At 50.3% G+C, this 7,486-nt stretch overlaps 1 pseudogene; it reads right to left on the bottom strand.

Moving 5' to 3' along the window:
• Window positions 1-5,275: 5,275 nt before the first annotated feature.
• LOC116755395 lies at window positions 5,276-6,102 on the bottom strand (annotated as a pseudogene).
• Window positions 6,103-7,486: the final 1,384 nt, after the last annotated feature.

Below are 7,486 nucleotides of genomic sequence, written 5' to 3'. Positions count from 1 at the left end.
GTGCCCTAGAAAGAGGGAAGTGTTCCTCCAGTGGACTGGGGACATCAGCTCTTCCCTGTGTCTCCAGCCCAGAGTCCTGCCCTGACTTGCCTGCCTCACGGTCACAAGAGTCAACTCCTTAAAACGAAACTATATACGCAAAAATATTGAATATGTACAAGCCTATTAATTTGTATATATGTGTATACATATTATATATATATGTATACACATATGTTTGTATGTGCATGCGTTTGTAGTATATGTGTAAGTACTATATACAGTATACATACAAGCCTATATATTTGTGTGTATGTATGTGTATATATACAGTATACATATTATAAAGGTGAGCATGCTGTATATATACACACACCCATATATTGATATATGGGTGTGTATATGTACAGTATACGTACACTGTATGTATGTATTATACAGTGTATATTGATATATAGGTGTGTATATATGTTGTATACCTGTATGTGTATATGTTGTATAGGTATTATATGTATGTATGTATGTATCTGGCCTGGGCCTGTATGTATCTCCCTCGCCGAGGGAGAGACGGGGTCTGAAGGAGGGGATGAGGAAGCTTCCGTGGGTCTGCAAGCCCAGACCAAGGCTGACTCGTCAAGGGTGTTAGAGGTCAGGACTCTGGTTACCCTGGGGATGGGGTTACACAGAGCCATTCCCATTCAGAAAAAGTATCCATTCTGCTCTTGTTTGTATGTTTACCCCCCTCCCCCAAATCTTTTAAAAACAGATTCTCTTGGTTGCTGGGAGCACACACGGGGAAGTTGTGTGTGAGGGGGTGTGATCCAGGGGACAGGGAGGATAAGCCCCCCACTCGTACGGCCAGGAGTGGCTCAGCTTTGTGAGCTAAGGATGGCCCGCGAGGTCCCAGAGAGAAGGGTCCCTGCTCCGTCCCTGCTCCGTGCACCCCATTCCCAGCCTGAGAAGTCCAGAGCCCCCGCCCCCCCCCCCCCCCCCCCCCCCCCCCCCGCACCGCACACACACCAGGGAGGAGAGCCAGTCACCCTGGCTCCCAGGCTCCGGCTCCAAGGCTCCCGGCACTAGGAGCTATTTTCAGCTTTCATGCCCTAGGACACGGCCAGAGCTATTGTCTCCAGAAACTGTCTGTCTGTCTCTCGCCCGCCCGCCATCCCTCCCTCCCTCCTCCGCCTCTTCCCCTCCCGCTCCAGCTGTCCTGCCCTCCACCCTGCATTTCTACACAGGATGGCTCACAGACAGCTGCTCCCCGTGCCCACCCGTCACCATTCGATGGATGTCAAAGCAAGCCCTGGGGACTTCCCTGGAGGTCCAGCGATTAAGACTCCGAGCTTCCACTGCAAGGGGTGCGGGTTCGATCCCTGGTCAGGGAAATAAGATCCCACATGCCACCCGGCACGGCCAAAGAAATAAATGAATAAAAAATAAAGTTATAGTGATGAAACAGCCCTAGTGGTGCAAGAATGGGACGTATAGCTCTATGGTAGAGAATAAGGGTCCAGAAACAGATAGGTGAGAACTTGATATGACAGAAAGTGGGGAAATTAAGGAGTTTTCAATAAATGGCATTAGGACAATTGCATATCCATGTGGGAAAAAGTAAATTAGAAAAAAAGAAAAAAAGCAAGCCCTGGTCGGGTGTGAACTTGGGCCCAGGGCCATTGGCACACGTTGTCGTGTGGGATGTTCTTCCTTAGACTCCTCCCTCCCTCCTGTGTCACTGTCACTTCCTCCAGAACCTTCCTGGACTCCCCTACACAAGCCCGGGTTGTGCCCTCACCCGCCCACCCTGGATCACCGGAATTCCAATCCCGGCCCACCCTTCCCCGCCAGGTGAAGAACTGTGCCTGGTCAATAAGACCGTAGAGGTCCTTGGCCATTGCTATTGCAGTTGGAATTGTTACTGTGTTTACACAGGGTGACCAGCACCCGCCCCCAGTTTGCCCAGGACCGCTCAGATTTGAGCGCTGGAACTGTGGGGAAACCCTCATTTCCGGGGAACCCCAGAAGGCTGGTCAGCCTATTTAGGATGGATCTTTCACTTGATATCCCAACCCCCGAGAGCCAGAAAGGGAATCTCCCCCCTCCTTCCATGGTAACCTTCATTCATTCATCCACTCATCCCTTTATTCAAACTCCTTTATTCAGCAAGTACTTATGAAGCATCTACTACATAGCAGACACTCTTCTAGGTGCTGGGGACAGTAAACTGAGAAGGTGTGATTTCTTACATGGGGATGATGTCTCGGAGACCACTGCAGGGCATGGGAGGTGGGAGAGGGAAGGGGCAGTTCTAAATGCAGGCTCTGATGGGATTGGGGCAGACCTTGCCCTAAGCCAGGCTGGTTGCTTCAACACAGCTGTCCTCACCCAGGGCCATCCTGCTTCCGCCTCACCCAGTTCTTCGGTGATGTCTGGGGAAAATCTGTGGTTGTCACAACTGGGGGGGGAGGGGCCCCTGGAATCAAATGGGTGGGGACAGGGATGCTGCTGAACCCCACACAGTGCCCAGGAGGGGCCCCCAGCAGAGAATGACCCGCCCCGAATAACCCCAGTGCCATGGGGGAGACCCTGCACTAATATTATTCAGACTCGCTGGTGCCCCGAGATTCCTGCACAGGCAGGGACTCTAACCGGGTCAACTCTGTATCCCGAGGTGACCTAGAGTGGGGCAGCCAGGAGGGCTGAGTATCAGGGATGAAATGACAAATCTCTGTGTCCACTCTCCCCGCCGCACCCCAGAGTCGATGGCCTCTATCTCCTCCCCGTGCAGGTAGCTTTTCCCTGAGCCATTTCTTCTTGTCAAGGTCCCTGTCGCAGTTTGTGTTCCCCGAAGATGACGTTGAGAGCAAGGATTGGAGTGCAGGTGGTTGATGTGAGACGTGCAGAGAACAGATACAGCTGCCATAGGGCCCCGCAATTCCACTCCTGGGCAAAGATCTGGAGAAAACTCTAATTCAAATATATACATACACCCCTGGGATTTCCCTGGTGGTCTAGTGGTTAAGACTCTGTGCTTCCAGTGCAGGGAGCATGGGTTCCATCTCTGGCCAGGGAACTAAGATCCCACATGCAGTGTGACAAAAAAATAAAGAAAGAAAGAGAGAAAGAGAGAAAGAAAGAAAGAAAGAAAGAAAGAAAGAAAGAAAGAAAGAAAGAGAGAGAGAGAGAGAGAGAAAGAAAGAAAGAAAGAAAGAAAGAAAGAAAAGATACATGCACCCCAATGTTCATTGCATCACTATTTATCATAGGCAAGATGTGGAAGCAACCTAAATGTCCACTGATGGGTGAATGGATAAAGAAGATGTGGTACATATATACAATGGAATATATTCAGCCATAAAAAGAATGAAATAATGCTATTTGCAGCAACGTCGTGGATGGACCTAGAGATTATCATACTAAGTGAAGTTAATCAGAAGAGAAAGACACATATATGATCTCTTATATGTGAAATCTAAAATACGACACAAATGTACTTGTCTACGAAACAAAAACAGACTCACAGACATAGAGAACAGACTCGTAGTTGCCAAGGGGGAGAAAGAGTGAGGGAGGGTTGGATTGGGAGTTTGGGGTTAGCAGACGCAAACTATTAAATATAGGATGGATAAGCTACGAGGTCCTACTGTCTAGCACAGGGAACTATATTCAATATCCTGTGATAAGCCATAATGGAAAAGAAAAAGAGTTTTATTTATAGGTTCCATCCCTAACTGAGCTGGCCCATCCCCTCCCACGGTTCTAAATGCAGCCCGAGGCTGCAGACTTCCCACCGTGGTCTTCCGCTCCAGAGCAAGCCACCTGCAAACCAGCCGCATCTTCCCAGGGGCTGGCAACTCTCCTTTGCTACTGATTCCAAGACACATCCAGATAGCACAAATGTGACCATGAAAACAAACACAGGCATGTTCAAATCAGGGAAATAACATTCTTATCTCTGTTTAGTAGTTGGTTAATTTTAGAATAGCTTAGAGTTACAAAAAAGTTGCAAAGATCTGTACAGAGTGCTGTGGACCCCCGACCCAGTACCCCTATTTCCAACACTTTAGTGCTTTAGTACGTTAGTACGACATGCTTATCCAACTAAGGAACCGAGATGGATATATTATTATTAACTAAAGTCCACACTTTATTAGAATGTCCCTAGCTTTCCCCTAACATCCTTTTTCTGTCCCAGTCTCCTCTGGGCAGTGACATTTCTCAGACGTCCCTGGGTTTTGATACCTTGAAAATTTTGAGGAGCAGTGGTCAGGTATTTTGTCCCTCAATTTCTTTGTCTGTTGGTTTTCTGATATTTTTCTTATGGCTGGGCTGGAGTTATGGGGTTTGGGGCGGAAGATCCAGACAGAGATAAAAATGTCATTCTCCTCAGCTCACATCATCAAGGATACACACCGTCAAGGATACACACATCAAGGATACACACCATCAACGGGACTTGTGACAAACAATTTTACCCTTGTTCACCTGGCCAGTAGGGTCTTTTTTTTTTTTTTTTTTGCTGCGTTGGGTCTTCATAGCTGCACGTGGGCTTTCTCTAGTTGCGGCAAGCAGGGGCTCCTCTTTGTTGCAAGCACGTGCTTCTCGTTACAGTGGCTTCTTTTGCTTCAGAGCACAGGCTCTAGATGTGCGGGCTTCTGTAGTTGTGGCATGGGGGCTCAGTAGCTGTGGCTACCAGGATCTAGAGCGCAGGCTCAATAGTTGTGGCCCACGGGCTTAGTTGATCTGCGGCGCATGGGATCTTCCCGGACCAGGGCTCAAACCCGTGTCCCCTGCATTGGCAGGTGGATCCTTTTTTTTTCCTTTGTTCCTTTTGGAACCAAAACTTCAATCCCAAGGATTCTCACAAAACGTGTTACAAATGACAGCATGAAAAAAAAATTGCCCAGTAACTCAAAGTACAGCTCTACAATATACTCTTAATCTGGCAGGACATTGGTATCTTGATAATCTCAACTTCCAAAAAACATTACAAAGAGCTATGTATTCATGTACAGCAATCACAGAGGGGACTTATGACCTAACTCAAAGGTAAACTAACTTCCTTGAAACTTCTTAGATTCTAAACTCACTGGACAACCTCTTGTCCAGTGTGAAGACTAGTGGAATTCTTAAACCTCTAATCTAGGGTAAGGATGCGGCTTTCATTTCTACCTGCTGGCTTGTGTTCACAGCACCTTTTATGGACTGCTTGCTTAACTACAGCTGCATACCATATCTCAGCTACAGAAAGCCTTTTCAATGTTTGCCAGTGTTGTTTCCATAATAATAAACATCACACTTTAGGTGGGCAGGAGTTAGAGTTTTATTATCAGTCTAGGCAAGACCAAAAATTCAAAGCAAATTCAATTCTGCTTAAGAGAACATTGTAAAGAAACAATTCTTCATATTACATGCCTCATATGACCCATTTCAAACCACAGAGGAGGACACCTTTATGTGTCACTGTTCCAAGAGACAAACAAATGTGAACAGCTAAAACATTTAAAAAGTGCATCAAGCTTCGGAAGTCTCAAACGAAACTTGAATTTTCTGTACATACTCCTGTCAAATGAAGGTATTTCCTGTGCACCACTCCTCTTGCAAAGTGGTCTGCTATTTCCTTTCATTTGACCTGGATCGTCTAGGAGACCTAGAGAAAGATCGGGACGGCTTGCGGTTTCTCTCCTGGGACAGTGATCTCTCTCTTCTCCTGTATCTACTAAAGGGACCTGCTCTGGCTGCGGGAGAAGCTTCTCCGTCTTGGAGATCTGTGGTGAGGGGGAGGACTCCTCCGATAATCATCTCGAGGGCGACGACCCCAAGAAGAAGGCAGCCACGATTTCGACGTCTCCTTTCCCCGTTCGACAGGTCCACTCTTACTCGGCAGCCACAGAGTGTTCGCCCGTCTACTTCTCAGACAGCATCCGCTGCATCTCGGGGATCTTCATTTCCAACAAGAGCAAAGCCGGGAGGGTTTTTAGCAACCCACACACTTCGGAGTGGTCCATAATATCCTAAAGCTCGTTCGAATTCAGTCTTGTTACCACTGTTTCCAAGATTCCTTACATAAACGTTACAGTCCAACAGACAGGAGTCCCGATGCAAGACCCTCCTGGCTCCTGGGTTTCATGGGCCACAGGGTGATCCCGGGCCTCTAGAATCTGGCAGCTGAATCGGCTCGCACAAGCTGGCCTGTGGGGATGCTTTTCCCCCTATGTGTCCAGCCCGGGGCCATGCTGTCTAGGCCCGACCTCCAGGGTGACAGGGTGAGCCCCAGGTCCCTGGAGCAAACACTCAGAGCCCTGGTGACCAGACTCAGGGGGCTGGGGCGGCAGCTGGACATGTGGGGCCACCCTGGTGGTGTTTGGCCCCATCTGCAGTTCCAGTTCCAGCTGAGAAAGAGCCTCACTGTGCTATATTCTCCTGGTTGTGTAAGGATCCCCGGTGCCATGTGACAGAAATGTAGATGGTGTGTTCTTTCTCTTTTCTCCCTGCTTCCTCTCGTCCCTCTCCCCTTCCCTCTCTCCCTCTCCCTCTGTCCCCCTCTCTCTCTCTCTTCCCTCTCCCCCCTTCCTCTGCCTCTCTCTCTTTCCCTCTCTCGCTCCCCCCCCGTCCCTCTCCCCACTCCCTCTCCACCTCGCTCTCCCCCATCCCTCTCCCTCTCCCCTCCCCCTCCCTCTACCTCCTCGCTCTCCCCCGTCTCTCTCCCTCCTCCCCCCTCCCTCTTCCCGCCTCCCCCGTCCCCCTTCCCTCTCCCTCTCTTCCTTCCTCTCTCCCTGTCCCTGTTTCCCTGTTCCGCACGCTCTCCCTCTCCCTCTTTCCCTCTCCCTCTCCCTCCACCTCCTCCCCTCTCTGGAGAGGGGAGGAGGTGGAGGGAGAGGGAGAGGGAAAGAGGGAGGGGGAGAGCAGGAGAGGGAGGGGGAGAGGGAGAGGGAGGGGGGAAAGGGAGAGAGGGATAGAGGGAGGGAGCGAAGACGTCTCTCCCTCTCTCCCTCTACACCTCTCTCCCTCCCTCTCTCCTTCTCCTCCCTCTCCCTCCATGTCTCCATCTCCCTCACTCTTTCCCAGAAAGGGAGAGATGGAGGGAGAGACAGAGATAAGGGAGAGGGAGAGGGGGAGAGCGAGAGATGGAGGGAGAGGGAGAGAAGAAGAGAGAGGGACAGAGGGAGAGAGAGCGAGGGAGAGCGGGAGAGGGAAAATGGTCTCTTCTTCCCTCCCTCTCCCTCTCTCCTCCATCTCCCCCTCTCCTTCCCTCGCCCTTTCCCTTCCTCTCTCCCTCTTCCTCCCTCTCCCTCCATCTCTCCCTCACCCTCACTCCCTCTCAGAGAGGGAGAGATGGAGGGAGAGGCAGAGACAAGGGAGAGGGAGAGAGGCAGAGGGAGACCGGAACAGGGAAACAGGGACAGGGAGAGAGAGAGGGAGAGGGAGACAGGGAGAGGGAGGGAGGAAGAGACTTATTTCCCTCTCCCTCTCTCCCTCTCCCCCTCCCCCTCTCCCTCTCCCTCTCTCC

Source organism: Phocoena sinus, chromosome 6, assembly GCF_008692025.1.
Source record: "Phocoena sinus isolate mPhoSin1 chromosome 6, mPhoSin1.pri, whole genome shotgun sequence".
In the NCBI taxonomy this organism is placed as follows: domain Eukaryota; kingdom Metazoa; phylum Chordata; class Mammalia; order Artiodactyla; family Phocoenidae; genus Phocoena; species Phocoena sinus.
Note: the sequence above shows the minus strand (reverse complement) of the source record. Positions and strands in the feature narration are given on the sequence as shown.